General features: G+C 39.8%; 1 protein-coding gene across 8 annotated transcripts in view; it reads left to right on the forward strand.

Annotated features, from left to right (window-relative positions):
- Window positions 1-22,500, forward strand: part of ZNF536 (zinc finger protein 536) — a 343,245-nt gene that overhangs the window by 78,965 nt on the left and 241,780 nt on the right. The gene's annotated exons all lie outside the window — the stretch shown is intronic.

Raw genomic sequence — 22,500 nt, forward strand, 5'->3', positions numbered from 1 at the left:
AAATTCTTTAACAGTTTTGAAGAAGCTATTACAGTTTATTGTGTCAGTCACACCTGCCTTTTTAGTCTGTGGCCTCCCTGTGTGCTTGTGCCACTGGCACAGGCCCTGGAAATGAGGGTGCCCAGGAGAAGCACATGGGGTAGAAAAGGGCTGAGCAGCAAAACAGTCACAGACTGATTCTGGATTTGGAAAATCTGAATTTTAAAATCATCCCAACTGAAGTTCAGAGCAGTGTAGCTTCAGGGCTCTTGTTCAGCCTGTTAAGAGCCCAAATTTCATTAAATCCTCTCTCTAAGATTTAGCTTTTTACAAAACTTGAAAGTGCATGCTGGGGTTGGATTACAGCCCATCTGTAGTAGTCTCTGCCATGGGATTTGTAAAGCTGTGATTTGCAAGGCCATGACTGGCAAAGCTCTAAATTCTGACCTTAAAATCAGCACCACAGAGCTGAGGAAAATGTGCAGTCTCAGTTGATGCCACAGATAAATTCCACACTGAAAATTTATATGAATTTACAATCAGGTTGCAGTGACTGGTGAGTTTCCTTTTATATTTTACTATGAAATTGCTGCAGGAGTGAATGGTTGGGATGTAAAATGGTGTGTGACCATGTGAATGTTCCAACCCAGCAGTGAGGCTCTAAGGCTGCTCACCAGGGAAAGGAGAGATCATTTAGAGCTGTGGAAAGGGCAGGTGTCCACCACTGAGAAAAGAGTGGCTCCTTTTTGGATAAAGACAGATGAGCAGGGGTGTGTTCATCAGGCAGTGCCTAGAGCAACGCTGCTCCAAAATTCTGGGCCAAGGAGAATGTGATGTAACTTGTGATGTAAAGCTTTTGGCAAAATGAGACTTGGTCCTTACCTGCTGTTGTAAATAACGTCAGAGAAAGAGGCTGTGTTACTGCTCAGTAATTTCTGAGCTTTGCCAAGGGGGATTTTGAACACCAAGGCTGGTGAGAACCGTGGCTTGCCAATGGACTGCTTGCTCTGGCACTGTGGACAGAGGCTGGGAAAGCAGCAGATGTTTTTGCCCACGTGTGAAAGCATGGCCCTCCTGACTGAGAGGGAGGTGGCAGTGCCTTGGGGCATGCTTTCTGTGAAGTCACATGCAAATTTATCCTTCCTGAGAGTGGGGTACTGTAAGCTTTCTTAGTGGCTCAGTGGCCCAATAGCTTGCTAGAGAAACCCTTTTGTTGCAGTAAAATACATATTGTTCTTACACTTAAAAAAAAAAAAAAGCATTTTTGAGATGTTGCAATGTAATATAAGGTCCAAAAAATGATTAACAAAATGTGCTTTGCCTCTTTTTCAGTGATATGTAAAAGTGTGGAATAATTTCTTAAGGGACAGTCAATATGCTTAATGTATTTTGATTTTATCAGATAAGATGGCTTTTTTTTTTTTTAGGGAAGTCACCATTTGCAGAACAGTGGAGGAGCCTGTAAGAATGGCCTTATTTAAAATAAATCAACTTCTAGGGAACATGTTGGTAGCCCAGCTTTGGTTCTAGCTATTGACTGAACACCATTCTGCAGTTATATGGCCATTTAGGCTTTCTCTGATAAGCAGGCTAATGTGAATAACATTTTAATACAAAATAGAAAAAGAGAGCGCATTTTCTTCATGAATTAACTCTGACTTGGCAATTGTACTTATTAAAAAAAAAGAGGTCTATAAGTAAAACACTTAACACTGAACTCTAAAAACCATTACCCTGCTCCTTAAAGAAGTCCTGTTCCCATGAAGTTGCATGTGCTAAAGGTGTTTGAACACAAGCATAACCTTAGAGTAAGACAAAAATGTAAAACATCTGCTTCAAAAGGGGATCCATGCACTCTAAGGTGATTCAGTGGAACTCAGATTTCTAAATCTTTGGCTTAGAGATATGAAATTCTAAAGGCACCCAGATGCCTTGGGCAGGTGACTGTCCTTGTAAATGCAGGTAATTCCATATGTGCCCAGGACTAACACCTCCTCCTGCTCATGTCCAGAGCTTCCTGGTGTGAGTAATGGACCTCAGGGCTGAATGCAGGATTTGGGAGCTCAGCCAGATGCATAATAAATATTGCAAGACTCTGGTCTTACATGAGTGCTGTATTGGATGTAGGTAGAAGTGCTTTGTTTAATCAGGACTGTGGCACTCTAGGAAATTCTGGAGTGATCATATCTGTAATTCATTTTGCTTCTGTTCAGCATTTGTGAGTCCTGTATATTAGCCAATTGTGAAATATTTGGAAAACACATCATTGAAAGTAAGATTTCACATTTGTATTTTCCCCTAAGTGTATTTAACTGTTAATGAAAGCCATGGGACTGAAAGCTGTTGAGACAGAAATCTTATTCAGGAGACTGGAGCTGTAGTGCTCTCTGACTCATTTGATCCTCCCATGTCTCCTTTGGGATTCAACCGTTTTTAAAAGGAATTACAGATAGCAGTAGAAGAATAGCTTTGTCACTGACTATTCATTCCATGGTGTTTCAACATAGGGCACAGATTAATGTAATTTATTGTGCTGAATTTTGTTTTCTGGACATCTGTTCAATATACCCCAACTCCTCCTCTAAAAGACTCTGAGGAGCCATCATTTGGTAGCAGCTAGAAACCATTGGGCTGGATATTCACTGGTGACTTGGAGGTATAACTCTTTATGCATTGGATCTCCAGTGCCCTGAGCTATCCAATTGTCTGTGTCAAATAACCCCAATGTGCCTTGTGTCAAATATTACTGATGTCACTATTGACATTGTGTCAGAAAATGTCATACCTAATGTCTGTCACTGAAGAATGGTGGCAGAGTCAAAATTTGACAAAAAACACTTAAGGAAAGATAATGGATGTAATGTGGATCTTTCTCGTTCCCTAACAGGGAAACAAGAAAATTGTGAGTGTCTGTTCAAATTTTCTTATGCTGGGCACATTGTATGTTGTACATTTCTAGCTGCAGAGATTTTAGATTTGAACTTCTTAAAAATACTGGTAAACAGGGGAAGTTATTGAAAACAAACTCAAAATGACCCTAGTTAGCAGGCACAGCTGCAGCTGGTGACCAGCTCCAGGTTGGTCCAAGGCAGGAGATGGCTTCAAATCCACAAGTGCAGTGAGGCCAGAGACACTGGGCCATGAGAATCACAGAGGAGAAAACAGATTTGGTGACGCTCATTACACTTCCCTATATTGTCTATATAATTTGTATTATTTTAAAGTGTTAAAGCTTTTTAAAATTTGAACTTAATGATCATGTCTTAAGTGATATTGGTTTTGAGAGAAGGTGTTATTCCTATGGTCACTTTCCTTAAACTTTTCTAAATGGCTTGATGAGGCTGATTCCTCTGAATCTTTAAAGTTCTAAAACTTTAAGGGTAGGATCTATTTCCTGGGTGGAGGTAGCCAAAAAAGAAAACTTAAAATTGTGTCCAAAGAGAGACAGTTTTCAAGCTCTTTTGCTTATGGGAGTTATGGGATAATTTAAAATACCCTGATGCTGATTTGTAGATTTTTAGGGTTTTTTTAGGAGTTGAATATTTTGGTTTTAATTAGTAGTATCTCTTGTGTCTGTCTGGCTCATGGAATCAAGGTCTGCATCCCTTCAGAGGCAGCATCAGGGAGTTCTGCTGTTCTCAGATTGGACTGTGAGCAGCAGCATCTGGCAAGAGTTTGGCTTTGAGCAGACAACTATAGTTATTCGAAACTACTCCTGTTAAGTAGTAGTAGTAATAAAAATAAAATTATAGTGGACTGTAAAGCAACATTCTACTCTGCCCCTAAGCAACTGCCTTCAGTTTTCTGAAGCAGATGCCTCGTGTTGCCCTGAAAGCCTCTGGGCTCGTGTGAAGGAATGTCTGCCTGTGCTGCCCAGGCAGTTGGTGTCATTTGTTAGAGCCACGAGGTCAAATCTTGCCGAGCAGTAAAGAAATGCTGAGAGACAGAGCTTGATGTAGCCATCAGAAGGCTGACATGTCACGAGCTGCTTTGGTTTTGCAGAGCTTTTCAGGGAGGGAAGGAGTGGGATGCAGACAGTAAACATCCTAATGTCTGGGTCAACACACAGAATCAAACACTGCTGGGCTGCTCTGTGTGTGAGTTCCTGCCCTGTGCCCCACCTGAGCTGGCTGCTGCTCACAACCCCAGGGCACTGGCATGGTGAATTACCTGCTGCTGGAGTCATGTGTGGGTGCTAAGACACATAATTATTATTTTTTTAAGAGCTCTGAATTTTGAATCCATACTAAAATTATGTTTCTGAAACATCTTTGCCTAAAACAAAATAAAATAAAGAAAATACAGTGCTCTCAGATCACGAATAAAAGCTGGGCTGCAGGAAGAGTAAAATCCTTCAGTACAAATACTCAGGAAGGTAACAAGAACATAGAGGCAAAGCATTTGCCTAATTATCAGCATAACTGGATGTAACAAACAAGGAATAAATCACTTTTTTGCCTTCATTATGTTAAATTAAAAAATCCAGTCTTGGGCATTTTGCCTCTGAAATATACAGTATTTTCAACTTCAGAGCTGCCAACATTTCTCAAATAAGTGAAATGGCTCAGGTGATATTTAAGATGATTCGGTGTGATGATGAATAGCTCATTTACCATCTTACATTTAAACTCAGATCACACTGAAATGTGTGTTTGAAAGTCTGGATGAGTACATCTGGACTCACAGGCAGGTTGTCTTCAAAAAAGCAAACAAGAATCTTCCAAAGTTTTTATGGGAGCTTTCATTATACAGATCCTGTCCCTGAAAGACTCCTTCCCACTTACAGCCCTTCATTGCTATGAATGTCCCCTGGTCCCTTATCACAAGAGACCTCATCTGTTAGGGCCTTAAAACAGGTTTATTTTGAATTAATAAGCAACATAGGAACTTTTCCTGATGCAGTCTTGACATCAAAAGTGATAAGCAGAGGAAACAAAGGTTAGTGCTCAGCTCTACCTCTGTAGATCTTGGTTCCAATCTGAGTAGTGGGATGGAACTAAAACGAAAGAGTTTTCATCCTTTACAAATTCCATCCTTTACCAATTCCATTAAAAAGTTTTGTTTCGATGGCCAAAATTGCTAAAGCTGTTCTGTTTGAATAAATAATATGTACTTTGAGATTCCTGGACTCTTTTCCTTTTGACTTTCAGATGCAATGATGAAGTTGTAGGCTAAATGCTTTCTTCAATTAAAAAGGGAAAAGGACAACAAAAGGGTAACTCCAGCAGGAGTGGGTGAATAACTGTGCTCTACCAGAATAACTGAGCCTGATGTTCAGGATATTTACTTATCATGTGTGAAGTTAAATCCCTGAACTACCTTTTCAGAGCCAGGCATGAATGTAAGGCTCTCCCATTCAAGAGGAATTTCTTTATTTCATCCCCCTACAAGGTTCCTGTGGGTCCTTTGTTTTCCTTTTTTTTTTTTTCCCCTGACCACTACTTTTATGAAATCCTGGTAATGCTTATTTGTAGGGCCTGCTGCATCTGCCTGCTCTCTGTAGCAAAGGCATGAATTCTGAATTTGTAGTAATTCTAAAAACATTAATTCCCATAAAAATAGTTAATAGCCGGACTTCATGTTTGACAAAACACTTAACATGGTCAACTAAGATGGTTAAGTTTGTTTAATACACAAATATAGTATGTTTTTATCCATTTAGTTTAAAATTCTCTTCCTCCTATTTAGTAGTTTGCTAATGAGAATACCTGTATAACAGTACTACTTTAATGGTATTTACTAACATAAATATTTGCTTTCTAGAAGCAATGTTACACAAAATTCCTCAACTGCAGTCTAAGCAACTGCTGGAATGTTTGAGGTAAGAAACCTGACCTTTGGGGAGGATCAACATCAGGAAAACAGAGTTTCCACTGTTTGTGACTTGTGTCCATAGTGAAGGGGCTTGGAATGGCAGGAAGGTGACTGACACTGGCTGTGTCACTGCTGAACCCCAAAGGAAAGGTCTTGTCCTTATAATGATATTGGTAACATTTTGTATGAATTTCAGCATATCATTGTACACTCAAAACAGTCAGTTTGTCAAGGTCCTTTGGTAACAGATAAAGGAAAATGAATAGAGACATTAATTTATACTAATGTTAGCAATTGCAAAAATCTGTATGGAAAAGAAGAATTTTGACTCAGCTGCTGCTGAAATTACATTAGCTGGAGCTTAAAGCAGAACAAGAAGTCTTCTTTGAGGCATCCTCTTTTCCACATACATTCTGCTCCTTCTCCCTCAAACCATGTAGCTGCCAGCCATTATTGTCAAGTGCTGTATTCCCCGTGCCCCATAACGTGTGGGGGCCAGTTGGAGCTGCAGTGACAGCAGGCAGGGCAGCTCTGCTGGGGGCACAGCCAGCCAGGGATGGACACGGGAAGGGTGAGGTTTCTCCAGCCCTTTCTCCTCTGGAGGCCTGTCCAGGTGGTGGGTGAACATACAGGCGCTTTCTAAAACACTCCCACAGGTTTATTCTTGGAAATGCAGGAGTTTTGTGTATTCAGGTGAGTGTTGACGTGAGACTTGGGCAGGAACACTCAGCTGGTAACATTTTTCCAGGGTGGGCTTGCAGTTGAGATCAGGAATGGAGATACACTTTATTCATGATGCCACTTCTCTTACTCTATTATTTTTTTAAGGATTTCTTTGCAAAGGGTCTTCTACTCTTTTTTTCTCCTTCCTTAGCAAAGTACTCCTACTTAGCTTATTTATTTTTCAGCTTTAAAACATCAGCATTTTATAGATCTGAATTTCACAATGTGAGGATGATTGCTACGTACAATTTGCAAAATTGTGATTAACCAGCCCCTGTTTCGAGTCAGTTCTCCCTAATTCACAAAAGGCTTCCAAGAATAGTCTGCACAAAATTCAGTGTGCAAATTGTAGGGCAGATTTTTAGAGGGCAGTTTAAAGAATGAAGTCCTAAGGGTTTTATCTATATTTATATCTCTTGTTAAACCAAACTCTTATGTAAATGTTACAATCTGTAAATAACAAGCTGAGCCGCTTTCTTAAAGGAAAGATTGCATCCACATTTTTTGAGATTTGGCAAAATTATTAACTTGCACAATAGACTAATATACAAGTATATTTGGAAGCAACTAACGCTAGCCTGTGTCTTCATCTGTATTTTATGGATATTTAAAGGTTTAAGAATACCTAGACCTTTCATTTTCCTGTAAAAATTGTCTCAGATTGAAAAACACTGCCCTTAGTGATGGCTTGGAAAAAATGGAGATAGCTTTTGTATACTTTTACTTTTTATAGCCATTAATGTTGTAGTAAATCTTGTATTATTGTATACAGTCTAGATTATTCTTCATTCTTTTGCCTTTGGACAGGAAAGAAATTACTGGCTTCCATCAGTGTTATTGGCAATCCCCATATTCTGACATCTGTTCCTTTCTAAACATTTTACCAACCTTGATGAAATGTAGTTTAGTGTTAGAAGCTGACTTGAAGAAGAAATTGGATGATAAAAAAATAACATTGATTAAACACAGAAGTAATTTACCAATGACTATCAATATTTTGATGGCCATTGCAGTTTATTGCAGAAAAGCTAGACATCTTATAGTAATTTTAATCATATATAAATCTTTGAATTAAACTGCATAAATGAATTCTCATTTTTTAAACAGAAGGATGAGAGACTGATCTTAGTCAATTTTAATCAAACTCTTTGAGCTGTAGTCCTGAGAATGTTTGGGACATATTTTACAGATGCTGTGCAATGCACAACTCCCCAAATTAAAATCTCAATATTTTCTAATACCCGGTGGAGATGTCATTCCTGATGTTGTCCTTTTCATGGAGCAACATTGGGATTTGCCCACTCTTGACCAGATGCTGGAGTGAGGGGCTGTCCAAGGGGCCTCCAATAGCAAGGGTGGTGGGTGTCTGCTAAAGCACCAGCTTTACTCACACCCCTTTTTATTAACTGTGCTTCATTAAAGTAAAGCAGAGAAATACAAGAGAAGTGAATATTCCCTCTCAGGAGCCAAGCACAGAGCAATTATGGTGTGTCTTCCCCCACTCCATGGGGTGGCGAGCTGCAAGAGGAGCCTTGTGAGAGGCTGTTGAGGGCTGGGGCAAAAGCAGGGGTGAGTGTTTCATTTCCAAGGATTGGAACAAGTTAATTACTCAGTGAAGGAGGAGGTATGAACAATATCTTCTTGGCAAGGGAAGTATGTGGGAAATAAATTGAAAAGGGCTACTACGGAGTGTGTGTTCTGATATTGTGAGAGGTAGATGTACAAGAGGATGGGAAGGTGTGATTAGATATTTTCAGAAGCACTTAGCAACAGTCTCAGTGGAGCTGTTGAGATTCATGGGATTTACTGTGGCCTAGTAATATTTGGGAGCAGAGTTTGGGCCATGATAAACTACAAGCCCCATGCCCTGTGCATGGATCCTCCCTGCAAGGCTCTCAGTGAAGCTGTAATGCTTCAGAACGGGGAGGAAGGCACATTTCTGCAGCTCTGTGTGTATCTGTGGACCTGTATCAAAATGAAATTGCAAATCTTGAGGAATTCACTTCATTGTATCAAGATTTTCAAAGGTGGAATTACTCCTCTAGAAAAAGGGTCTTGGAGGACTCCCAGGCTAGTTTTTGATTCCCTTACTTTTGAGAGAAACTTGAACCGTGGAAGGTTCAAGGTAGTTTCTAGGCTGTTTGAAATGGAGGGGATTTGAGTGATTTGTTTTCTCCATTTTACAGAAAATTTTAATTTGAAGAAAATTTTTTCTAACATACCTCCTTTAGAGGATTCACATTTATTATCAAAACAGTTTTCCTTTAATTCCCAAAAGTCATGTATGGTAGGAGTAACTGAGGAGTCTAAGTTAAAGGGGTGTATAAAGTGATAATTTTTGGGTTCTAGTACTCTGTGCTAACCGTAAAAACAATTCTTATGTTTCAGCCAGAGACCTCTCAGCATGTTCTATAAGTTCTTTCAAAGATGAATGAATTCTCACAGTTCCTTGCTGAGGATATTTAGTAGAGAAACTAAACATTATAGACAAAATGTCACTTTTTGAAAGTGCATTGTTTTTCTTACAACTGATTTTTTCTTCTTTTGAAATCAGGTTGGATTCAATTGTGCTTATACATATACCTACCAGGAGTGGAGTCTGGTGGTCAGGAGACTGTTCTGGGAAATGGGATGACTCAGGTTCTGATTCAGGTCATTCCTGAACTCAAGTGTCTCAGAGTTAACATATAAAAACAAAAATAAAACAATTTCTGAATAAGGCAAAGGAACAGGACTTGGTTCTTCCCTGCTGTAGTGTGTTCCTGTAACCACCAGGAGACGGAGATCTTCACTCTGTCTTCTTCCAACAAACTAAAGTCAACATCTAAAAATTATTTTCATACAGCTCTGCAAGACAAACTTTTTGAATACATTAAAAAAATCTACTAAATTCCCACCAAAAAAAAAAAAAATAGAGAGACATGAAAGAACATTGCCGTTGTGTGGTCACATTCAGTAACTCCTGTTCAAGGAGGGGAAGGCTCAGTTGTTTGCCCGGTGTCCCACAGCTCAGCAGCAGGAGCCTGAGGCTGGCCCCGAGTGCCGCCTACCCAGGGCCGTGTTCAGGCTGGGGGTGCCTGCCCTCCTGTCACACACACAGGGCCTGGTGGCCCTCCCCTACCCTCTCCCAGGCTCCCTTTAACATATGGCCTCAAAGCTGTTGACGTTCACCTGCTCAGATATCTGTACAAACTACTGGTAGGAACTACATAAATATCTAACAGATGCACGCGCTCACCCTGGGATTAATGCATTCTGCACTCGGACCCGTCAGCATCACACCCCTTCACAAAGGCATTTTATTTTTTCACTTGCTCATGTGGTGTACACCTGTGACATGCTGGCAATGCACTTGCTTGCAGTGAGAGAGCCCCTTAGGTTCAAAGCTATCCTTATATCTTTGTTCCTTTATGCGTGAACCTTTTGAGGTTTTCTCTTAGTGTTCAAAAGGCTTGAGCGTGGCATTACATCTTTAAAACCTCTCCTGACCCTTTTTTGAATATGCTGAATATAAAAGCAGAAACAAAGCAAGGAGAACTAGATAAATAGATGCAGGGAGACATCATAAGAAAAAAAAAAAGAGCTCCTGAGCCTGCCAATATTACTTCATGCTTTTTATTGCAAACCTGTAAACTAACAATAGCCCACCACCTCACACAGCTGGGTGTGTGAATTGAAGGTGTGCTGAATGTGTGGGCTTTCCAAATGTAGCACAATAACAGCAACACCTGTGCTAAACCACTTTGCATTGATTTTATTTTTTTTACAATATTTGCAGTCCTTCTCTTTTTAGAAGTCTGTATAGGGGGGAAAAAGAGGACTTGCCAGGTTTAGTTTCAGTTTTAAGACTTATGTCTCGAGGTTTGATGGACCTGTTAGAAAACTATGTGGATTTACATGTACAAAACCAAATGTAGGACTGAGTCTTAAAACAGAGGAAAAATTGTTTTTCTCGTGGATCCAGCTTGGCTAATGTACATTGGCTTTGGCTAAAAGGCTCCTTGAAGCCCAGTCCTAGTTTGCTTGGTTGGTTAGTTGATTTTCAATTTTTTTAACTAAGCAGCCAGTGTTTCAATAGACAGTTAAAGCAATAAAATGGTTAAGAAAAATACTAATAGTCTGTAAGTGTATATCTTAAGGCACAACACTGATTTAAAATTATTAATATTCAATAATTCATGGTTGTTTAATGAAATGACATATCAAATCAGAAAAAGTAGAAGTGAGAAATTTCTGTAACTTAATTCTCATCACTGCAGAGCCATGTAGTTACTATCACTGCTATTATTATCAGGTAACATAGATTTGGCTTAGTGTTATGTTTAATGTTAAATTTCAGGCATAGAAACAAGATGCTTTTCACTGCCAAAATATTCACTGTAACATTCTGGGCTACGAATCTGAGAATGATAAAGATGGGCACCATTGTTAAAGTCTAAGCATACCTTTTTGGTCACTTTGTCAGCAGTATAAATGGGTCCAAGGGTTGCTCACAGGGCTAGTTAACCTTTTCTCCTTTAACAGCAGCTGAATTTGAGGTTCTTTTTCACCTAAGTACCTACCAATTTATGTCCGTAATTCCTATTAATTCTGAGTCGCTCTTTCTTACACTGTTGTTACTTGAAATGGAAAATATTGGTTACAGTCCAAGAGAAAAATTTATAGCCTGTCATTGTAGCCTTGTGCTATTTCAATATCCTAATACAAATGCATTCTCTCTTTGTGATAAGTGTATTTTTCCTTTTACTTTCTCATGCGATGTTCAGACCCTTTCCAGACTTACTTTGTCTCTGTGATCCTAGAGATTATAAATGCTCAAGGAGCCTTTAAAGATATTTGTTACCCTTTGAAACAAGGGAAGCAGACTCTCTTGTTCTCTGTCACACTCAGGCTAGGGCTGCAGAAGGCAATTTTTATCTTGTATAACTAAAAGTTGGGGCTTGTGGTACTTTCCTGTTAGGTCACCTTATAAGCTTGTGGATGTTTTCTTACATTTTCTATGGGAAACAGAGCATCCTCCAGTGTTAAGGAAGATAGAGAAAGTTTTCTGGGCCCAATCAAATTCCTGTTGATGTGTTTAGTGAGACAGAGATGGGGCTAAGGAACACAGAAGTGCTGCTTGTTTTAGAAGTGAGAAGGAGACCCACTGGAAAAAAATTTCTTTCCAGTAATCAAGGGAAGATGGGAGTCTCACAGCAGTAATGTGGACTCCTCTAATTACCACTTCCAAGTTATTAGCATCTGGAGCCCTTTTTCCCTTTCCTATCTAGCAATTATGGAGTGGGATAGATTAGTGTGTTGCAGAGGATGTAGAGTGGACTAAGTTTCTCTCTGTCGGCACTTGGTTGTTTGCTGAAATTGATACTTTTAGCTGAAGTCCGGGCTTTTTACCTGCCCTTGATCCCAGGCTGTTCTCTTCATAGATAATGTATATTCAAGGACCATGCAAATTGTTTATTTACTTCTCTGCCCCCTGCCCCCACCAGAGAAAAAAAACACATCTTAAAAAGCCAAAGCAAACCAGTCAGACACATGTTTTGCACATGAAGAATCACGACTATAGTAAAATGGGATCCATATGTGTGTTTTGGATATGATCATCAATGCTGCGTTTAGTTTTGCCCACATGCCAGGGTGTATAGGCTGCTGCTGAAAGCTCAGAATTTTCTTGCTAAATCACACACAAAATTTGAACTTGAGGTTGCATTAATGTCATAAGTTCATAGTTTTCTGTTGTTTCTTTCCCCATGTATAGTGTCCTTTGTTTATAACTCAAATCCTCTCAAGATTAAACTTTAAAAAGACTCTGTGATTTAATGGACTTAGGATCAGATTCTAACCTCCAGTGTGGAACAAGCCTGACTATAGCACTCAATAGCAATAAAGGATTGTTTGCAGTTGTGAAGCAATGCCCGCCATTATTCAGAAAAAAGATGCTGGGACTAATTTTTGCATGGATGAAATATTCAGATGAATGTTAAAGACTGTGCAACAATAGATGGTGACATACACAAACGGTAAAAGAGAAATTACTATCATTCCAACATAACACTGCACTAATTTTTTCTTTTCCCCACAACCATAAATATCTTCACTTCAAGTTAGCATATTTCTTTATGTGAAGTCTTTTTCTATCTTGTACATATGTCCTGCAGAAGGATCTGGAGAGAGTGAAAAACTGTCCTGCTTGAAACTGTTTGCAGTTTGAAAATTTATAAAGATAATTGACTTTTCAGTTCATCTTCCAAGTTTTGGACTTGTTCATGTGTATACATTAATTTTATTCCTTCCTTGCACTTTCCTCCAAATAAGGGCTATCTTGCAAGTTTAAGGTCAGATCTTTGCTGTTGCTCAGGTACTTTGCACTCCTCTGGTAGTGGAAAACATCTGTGACATCCCTGGCCTCCAGAGGATTAGAAATGCCTTCTCTAGACACTCCTCAGCAAGTGGCAGCAGTAGCCACAGTACCCCATCCCATTTTTCCCTCTGAGGACATGCCTGGGGCAGAGGGAACAACCTGTGACTCTGTGATTAGTTCCTGCTCTGGCTAAACACCATGAATTGACCAGGGAGCAGTTCTGAAGCTTGTTCTACTGCACGCCAAGTTGTTAGTGGGGAATCTGAAAATTATTTTGGAGACCAGTGCTATCACATCTCAGTTATTTTCAGGAGATAGGAAATGAGGTTCAGATTTTAAATATGGAAATATCCTTCCTGTTTCGGCACAGAGTTTAGATGTTTTGGGGCACTAAGGCTGTGTAATATAAACAAACCAAATTTAAAAGTAAGTAATGCTCCAAGCAAAAGAGGTTTCAGGAGGGGAGAGATGTCTTTGTGGAATTCATTTTCTTGATTCTCTATCCTTGTCATCATGGTCTTGATCCTGAAATATATAGCAAGCTGCCTGCTACTAGCACTTTGTTATATAGTAACTTTGCAACCTTCCTTCTGGGGTTAGGTGATCAATTACTTTGTACAGAAAACAGGGTGTTATTTCAAAAGCTGTGTTTTATTTTGTTTTATAATTATCTCCACATCAGTCTTCAATCTGGAGTCTTGAATTGGCCACATATGCACACTGACTTGCATGTAAAAGAGCTGTGACAGCAGACATGTGATGCTTCCATACCATAATTATTCTCTGTATCAGGCTCCCAGTCCTTGAGAGATCTGAAAAATCTACAAGAAAGCTGGTTTGAGTGTACCTGTGGGAGTCAGAACTCAGCTCAGATTTTTATGTCATCGATAAATAGATTTCTTTAAAAAGGAAAGGAAGTGCCTTTAACTTCTTATTGTCTTAGCTTTGTATTAGAGAGCAGTTTCTTAAAACAGTAGAGCCACAGAAGCAATGGCATCAGCTGGAAATCTGGTCCATGTGAGTGTTTTCGTGAGTTGTTCTTGCATCTTCCCCTAAATGTTCTTGTTAAGTTTTGTGGTTTAACAATCATCTCTCAAATTCTTCTATGGAATGTATATTCTCCTCATCTGTTGCATGAGAAATCCATATGAAAATAAGAGGGTTTTGATTTTTTCAAAGGGGAAATGGTTAAGCTGATTTTACTCAAGTGCTATTGCTTGCTGAAAGTACATGTATAAAATACATAGAAAGAGCTTCATTTCCTATCAGGTGACCTGAATATCTTATCTATAAACATGTCATTTAAGTAACATATACGTATTTTCATATCAAAGTTGATGTTTTAAAAACTTTTTTTGACTCCATAAGAAATCCATACTTTAATGCCTTAGGTAATAATCTTTTCAGCAACAGAAGATCCCAGGGAGTTTCATGGGACTGAGCGTATGTCAGGACTAGAACTGTAAAATGCATTTGAAAATAAGGCTAAAGGAGATCAGTCCAGGTAACTTGTAACTTTTCACTTGGCCAAAAGAGAAAACATTTTGGCTGCTCAACAGCCAGATCTCATGAGAGCCTCAGGTGGGGGTTCCTTTCGTTCTGATGAGAATGTGCCTCCTTGCAATGGCATAAATTCACAGAGATTTCTTTAGAAAAACAAACACCAGTGCTTGCATGAACTCCCACGTGAAACCTTGGTTTCACACCCTCCCAGAGAGGGAAACTGCCCCGTTGTGAACGTGCAGGAGCCCCCTGGCAGGTCACAGAACCCCGCAGTTGTGCCGTGCAGCCCCGGCGCTGCTGAGGCCAACTGGAGCCGGCGCAGGACGACATCGGCAAATCAGTGGCTAATAAAGACAGGCAGCAACAGCAGCAGCAGTGTTGGCCTTCTCCACAGCAGGGTACCACAGATGTTTCAGATAACAAAGTGAGCTTCGCTGACAGAACATGTGTGTAATATATAAAATAATGGGAACCGAAAGAGGGGGGAAAAAAGAGGCCACTCCAATCCACCCATGTAAAAATGTTTTTTATTTATAAGTGAGCAGCTGAATACGAATGTTGTCTGCTCCCATGGAAGTAAAAAATAGCAGGCTGATGTGGATGAGAGACTTCACATGGTTTCCAGCAAAATAGACAGTGCATTGAAATCTTTTTCTTGTCCCCGGACCTACAGCTGGGGCAAATCCATGCAATTTTATTTTCTAGTGATTATACTTTTTTACCTCCTCTGATGATATGTCTGTGCTGTGACTGGGGAGGATCATGGCCAAAGTTTCCTGTGTAACACTGAGCAATGCTGGACAGTTTTTGGACAGGACCAACTTTACCAAATAGTGGCTACACTGAGGATTTTTGCAGGGTGGACCTGGAACATGCAGTGATGATCCACAACTACCTGGAAAAAAAATCCCAAGAGCAGCTCTCAAGTACAATAATTAGCTGTGAACTGGAAGAATTACAGCAGAAATCCCTGTTTTTATGATATAATAGGCTTACCCTCTACTGTTCAAGTGTCCCAAAGTAATACGATCAACCTCATAGTTGAGGAAACCTTGGGTGAAGGAGACTTTCACAGGTCTTTTCTGCACTGGTCCCAAGGGCATGAACAAGGAGCATGAGTGGGGCACCCTAGAAATTGCAGGGTCTCCCAGTGCTGCTGGTTGGTGAGAGGTCCCGCTGTGTAAGTGCCCTATGTTGACTCTGTGTGTGCCCTGCTGAATTAAAGCCTGCAAACAGGCCAGGGGGCTCACCTGGGATGCCTGGTTGTGCCCCTCCATGCCTTCTCCATGTCCGTGCTGCATGGCCAGGACTCAAACACCGTGAGCAAGAGCTGCCCAGGGGGGTGCAACCTGTTAGCCTGCTTTTGAAGGGGAGCAGACAATGGGATTCTGCAGGGTGGAACAGGAAGCTCCGATCAGAGGCTAATAAATGTTTCCTTGTAAAATGGGGAGATGCTTATGTGAGTCCAGATATAAAGTGAAAGTGAGACAGCCCTCAGAGGAATTACTGAGGTAATAAATGTACTTACTAGGGCAGTGTGTGCCAGAGCAAGACAGAAATGGGCTAAGACCAGAAGAAAATTAGAACCTCAAGTGCAAGCTGAAGCTTAGTGGTCAGATAAAATTCAACCCCTTCCTCTGAGAAAAGAGTGTCTGCCCTGACTTGATTATCTGGGATTGGTGTGGCCGATGAGAACAACAGTGTAGGATTTCTGCCATGTGTCCTGCTTTAAGCAGTAAGACATGAACACAGAGTATGGTAACCAGCTGAAAGAGGATTTGGCTCTCAGCATATGCATATTTTATGTACAGATTGTGCTGTTGCAACTCCAGCACCTCAATGGGCCAGAGCCTGTTCGTGTGTCAGATTATTGCAGCGTGTGGCTGAAATCCTTTGAGGCTGCCGGTGGGATGTGAGCTTTGGCCCAGCACAGTGCCCCTCTGCTTGTGCAGGATGGGGTTATCTCACCTGTGAGAGGTGAGGGCATACAACTCACTGTAAAATCAACATGAAATCAGAGGTGTAAGATCTACAGTAGATGTTTCTGTGGCTGAAGTGTAACTAAATGTTAAGCAAATTGCTCTAAAAATCTTGTGACTATGTATGTGTTGAGGTTACTTTAGCAAGGTTTACGATTTTAGTGTTTCTCTAAAGCCAGGTATGTAAAAGCAGGACTTCTATAATGTATTCCTTAACTGAAGAAAATAAAAAAAACAAAAAAAATCCTGTTGTTTTTTTTTTTTTTTAAATTAAAGTATTTTTTCCTTCTCTGAGCAGCACCTTATAAGTGAGATCCACCTTGAATACGTCAAGGTCAGAATTCAAGACACAGAATATGCTCATGAAGCTGCCCAACAAGATACCTTTATTCAGCCAAATTAGAAAACTTGTGTGTAACCCAAAAGATCAGAATAGAGTCCTTATTGAGCAAGGTTAGGAGGGATAGAACCAATCGGCTTATATAGAGTATTTTTACTTCATAGGAATGTGGTTCTGATTGCTGAAAATGTATCCTTTGCATGAAGTACAAGCATAATCCTATGCCTACTTTGCCCTTTGAGTAAAAGTATGCTTAATAGCAATTTCAGGGGGAAAAAAAAATCTATTTAAAGCCTGTTGAGCAGAATATCCACTTATAGAGGGAAGCTATAAGTGAATAATGTTAATGGAGTTCTGTTTTGTAAAATGCATAGGACAACTAATAGAATCAAGCTCCTATAACAGTGAATGATTGAATTACATTTAAGAGAGTACCTAATTTATGACCTTTAAAGATAGTTTTATAGCTGTTTGTTTTTGTCAATCCTAGATCACCTTCATACAAAAGTTTTTAGAAATCTCATCTCTCACTTTATATTATAGTCAGAGGACCTTTTGTGCTATTGTATGTCAGTAGTTGCATTAAAACATTTAAGTAGGCCAATTACTGAAAGGGAAAAAAATGCTTTCTGGAGAAAATTATTATACCTGTTTATAGGAGAAGTTCTTAATCTGGGAATAAATTTTGAACAATAGGAAAGAAGAATGATCTGACCCAGGGTCTCCTCAGAAAAATAAATTATGCCCTATAAATGCCAATTATTGAGTGTTCTTCCCTCCAAAGAGTGGATTTTTGTAAAGTAGAAGTTTGTGCACAACTTCTGCCAATCACTGAGATATTATGAACAGAAACGTGAAGTTTTATACTCCTCTTTTTTTCCCCCACTTATTTTTGCAGTATGTGTTTGTTTTTTTGGTGTGAAACTCTGATTCAGTGTTATTTTGCAAAAAGGAAACACTCAAATTTGCTGCACACTTGATTAAAACTGTTTGTACTTTTATCAGTTTTAAAGAGGCTGCTCTTGCAGTCATTTGATGCTGGTTTTACCTTGCTCTGTTCAGGAAAGTCAAGTTAATTTGAGAGCCCTTCCACGTAGCATTGGAATTTATACAGAGATTCTGTGTGGGAATACCCTTCCCTAACTCTCTGCTAAGTTTTACATCATTCCTTAAAGCATTCTACAATTTTGTTAGCTTTTGTGCCGGAGGGTTCTGCCTGCTGTGGTGTCATTGATTGCTCGTCCTAAAAGAAGGCAGAGAACAAAGGTGGAATAAGCTGCTAATCTTCTGGATCAGCCAGATGTCATTCAGTGGTATATGGGAATTTAAGGCACAGATCCTTAAGGAAAAGGGCACAGAGAGGGGCTGTGAGGCTGCCAGAAGCAGCTCCTTCCTTGTGGCACCCCACTTGCCAGAGCACTGCTGTGTCATGCTGCCTTAAATGTGGCTTTTGCCTGCTGGGTGCAATGGAGCTCTCTGGGGAGCATCACATTTCCAGAGAGCTACAAATGGAATTGGCTACTTTAAGAATGTGATCATCTGATTAATTTTTTGTTGGTTTTTTTTTTTTTTTTGGAAGATCAGTTTAGCAAGGAGGACCCTAGCACTTTATAGGTCTTGCTTGTTCGCTGTGAAAGCTCTGTGCTGTAGCTCTGAGTTCCTGTTGAGGTAATCTCAAAATTCTTACTGCTGCAGAATCAGAGCCAAAAGGGCTGGACTGCATGTGCACAGCAAGGAACTGACTAGAAAAAGGCTGTGAAATTTCTGTGGCTGATCATACTTATGGTTCTGTCCTTTAAAATGTAAAGTAAAAAACGTATTGTTTTACACAGAGGCTCCATTATAGGTCAGGCCTTTTCCTAACCAGCCACTTGAGAGTGGCCCCACTTGACTCCCAACACAATTTACTCTGACCATTAGTTAAGGGCTGTTTCTGCTCTGTCTGTGGTGTTCCCAGCTCCATATGGTGGTAGCTTAAGGCTGATCTAAGAGTAAACAAGAAGTGCAGGATTTTGGTCACACAAAGGTGTGGGACTCAGTTTATAAAATTAAAGAAGAGATTAAATGCAGGGGAAATACTCTGTCTTTGTTTCTCATCAGATATGCCAGGAATTGGAGATTAGGTCTCACCTCTTTTTGTCATGCTTGTTGGTCCATTGTTTCAAAGTAAAGCTCTCCTTTGGAGGTATTTTTTGTTATTTTATTGATGCTTTTCTGAAAATGAAGTTCCTGCACTATGCTGTATGTTCAGTATTCACAACAAGGAGAGATTCTGGCTTTGCCCCAAACTGCTGACAGTCTCAATACTTTTACAGCAAGCATCTCTGGAGCACTGAGGAAGATTTTTGGAGATGAGAGGGAATGTCAGGCTAAAGTACCGTAAATAATTTATAGACCTCAGATAATTGTCCTGTGACAGCTCCCAGTGCTTCCAGTTTCTTCCTACCACCCCTATTTTCAGCTATCAGTTATAGAATCTTGACTTAATATTGCTAATTGCATAGTAAACAGAACAATATTGTTTGCCCCAAGACAGATTACCATTTCTCATTACAGAATTCACATAGACCACAAATCATTGATACCATCTCCACCAGTTATAATAAAGTTTATCTTCAATCTGATAAAAAGCATGTACTGAATAATAACTGTTGCTCTTATTGTAAGTGGTTTAAAAACATGCTTTTTAAAAAGCTGGGTAGTTCACTGAAGTTGCAATTCTGCATTTGCCCTAGCCAAGAGAGGTGAGAGTTGGGGACAAAAGTGGTCAGATTTCCAAGCCTGACTGTGGGTGCATTGTGTGTGGTGGCACTTGACAGCTGATGAACCTCTTACTGTTATCACAGTCAGCTAAACACAGTCAGTCCCACTTTCCCTGCATTTATCTGTATTTGTACTTGAACCCATTGTTCAGTGTGTTATGGATTTGCATCTTTAGCTTATTCATAGAGAATTAAAGTGCACTGGATGTTGTAAGAAGGTTTATCTCTTCAGTTCAAATTCTAGAGATCCTCGTTGGTCTGCAGGTTTCTGCCTCAGTCCTGAGATGAGCACTTGCACCTGCAGCAGTGCAAGGACAGGCACTAAATCCTTAAGGAAAACTGCCTGAAAAAACAGGTTCATTTTACTGATGTCCCACCACTGCTTATGCACATGCATAGATGAAGAAGAAATAATTTAGCATGACACAAACCACCAAAATCCATAAAGGGGATACCATGGCAGGAATATGGATACTGCAGTACTTTTCAGTTTTCTTACAAAGGTGGAAATCTTCCAGTAGTGCATTTCAATCTGCCCTGGTGAATTTAGACACTCCTTAGGGAGGTTAATCTTTTAGCCCTGCATGTTTTTATGTCATATATACTGAGATGGAAGCAATTGCATCATTATGTGTCATTTTGAACAAGACTGGCCCAAATGTTAACTGTCACAGCAGAACTTTGCATTTTGCTGCCTCCTTTCATTGAGATGAGGCTCAGCCAGCAAGTTCAGCTCTAAATACAAACTTCCTCAAAGCCTAGCTCTGATCCTGAACCAGGGAAATGCTAGTTTGGTGAGAAATCCTAAAATCTGGAGCCAGTTTTAAAGTTCAGTGATTTCATAAAACAACTGAAAATATTGTGCAAGTCCATCAGGGTTTGGACCAGGGTGTGTGAAGTTGTGATTGAATCAGGTTCTGGTGTAATTCTGTGGGGAAGCAGGGATTCAGAAAGATTCTTTCAGAGTTGAACCCCAAACTCATTAAAATATTACAATAAAGTAATTAATGCACATGGCCACTAGACACTCTTAAAATGTAAATTTCACAGCTGTAAGAAATTAGATTTGTTTAAAAATAACAGAAGGCTCAAGTACAAATTATGGAGTAAAAGCCTATAAAATTTCAAACTTGGTTTTAAGGCACAGGCTTTTTTTTTTTTTTTTTTTTTTTTTACTAGCTCATTTACTTCAGCACTAGTGTTCAGAAACCGAATTCCTTGTCTGCCTTTTGCCTCTGATGTTGTAGTTAGGTACCAGTGTAGAGCTGAAGAGTAATAAGGCTTTCTCATCAGAAGGTTGGACTTGAGAACAAGGCAAAATTTGCAAGGTGCCTGTGCCCCATCTGAAGCCCCTCTTTGTTCAGGAGGTGCAGGCAGAGGTTCCCTGAGTGCCTGTGTGAGTTGTTTGCACAGCTGGGAGGACAGGTAGGAACAGTTGTTGGGAATGCTGCTTTTTTCACTGCATGTGTGTTTTGGCTGGCATGAGCAGAACTTGACCTCTAGGAACTGCTCAAAGTGGTGAATGCCCTCAAATCACTCTGGGCCACAGAGGAGAGGAAAATTAAAGTGGCTTTGAGGTTCAGAAGCATGGAGCCAACTGCCTTTTTCAAGGGATGTGACATGCGTCTTTTCAGTGCAGAGTTCTTATTCCAGATTCTCCAGCACTATCTCACCCATTGGTGTTTACAAACATGGGCCTGACTGTGATGCAAGAAAAGACTTTGACTAGCAAATGTCCAGCAGTGTATTTCAGTTGATTTCCATTTGAAGCAAGCTGAAATACAGGGCTCCACCATGGCCTCTTGGCACACCAGCTTCAGCAGAGTACTGAAATGGCTGAGGGAAGGAATTCCAGTCAGAATATGTTCCAGATGAATCCTGTTGGAGATCCATTTCTAAATATATGCTACGTGCCTAACTATTAAAAAGTTCAGATTATGACCCCTCTAATGTTATTTTAATGCTAGTTTTTAAAATGTAATTATAAATCAAATTGCATTTTAGATCTGAAGCTGACAGTAGTGAGCTGGAACACTCTAAGAGCTGCTTTAAAAATAACCCCTCTCAAACTTTATTACTGGTTTCAGAAAGGGAAGTGCAAGTGGACAGGCCAGATTCATCCCTGCTGCTCCCATCAGCAGACAGGACAACTTACTAAGTGCCAGTTGTGTTCTGGTTTGCAGAGACACAGCACAGGAGCTTTCATCTTTATCTAGAGATTGCATTTTCAAACTTTGAATATCTCTCTGGGAGCTTCAGTAGAAGACACGAGCTCATTTAAATCACGTTTCCTCCTTTCTTTTCTCATTCTTTACCATAGTGAATTTCCCTGAAAATTAAGACTTCTAAAACCTGCACAGGAACCCAAAAGTTGAGAAAAGCAGGATGTTATTTGACAAGTGCAAAATTTTGGGGCAACACAATGCAATTGCAGGGAAGAAATGCACTCAGTGACTGTTGTGCTGGTCAATGGTGTCTGTATGAATGCAGTTAAAAAAAGGGCTGGAAAAGATACCAGAAGGACAGAGCTGAAAGTCTATAAGCATTCAGCAGGGTTGAAATGTTCTGTTCAAATAATGGCTATAATGATTTTGGTAACTCCATATTTCTTTTTCCCCCCTTTTAGTAAATGTAAATGTTTGCATTAGATACTCCTGTAACTCACCTAAAAATTAACTAATCCACAAAGAGTGCATTAGAAACTATAGGCTTTGAATTTCCATTTATATAGGTGTAGTTTAAGGGGGAGAAAGGGAGGGAAGAATAACTGGGTAGGTAGATCTGAACAAACAAGTCACAGTGACTCCTTAGGTACATTTTGGATTTTTTCTTTTCTTGTGAATGTGGAAAGTATTTTTTCAGTAGTTACTTACAGAACTCTTCAGTGAATAATGCATTTTAAAAATCTTTATTCGTAGAGTTTTTTGTTTCGATTATTTATAAATTTATAGTCATAGCTGGTTACCTAAATCATGTTATTTCTTCTGTTCCCTGATTGCATGACTTGCGTATTTGCTTGATTCAATACACAATGTAAATTTT

The sequence above is a fragment of the Zonotrichia leucophrys genome, chromosome 11 (genome assembly GCF_028769735.1).
Source record: "Zonotrichia leucophrys gambelii isolate GWCS_2022_RI chromosome 11, RI_Zleu_2.0, whole genome shotgun sequence".
NCBI classification, from domain to species: domain Eukaryota; kingdom Metazoa; phylum Chordata; class Aves; order Passeriformes; family Passerellidae; genus Zonotrichia; species Zonotrichia leucophrys.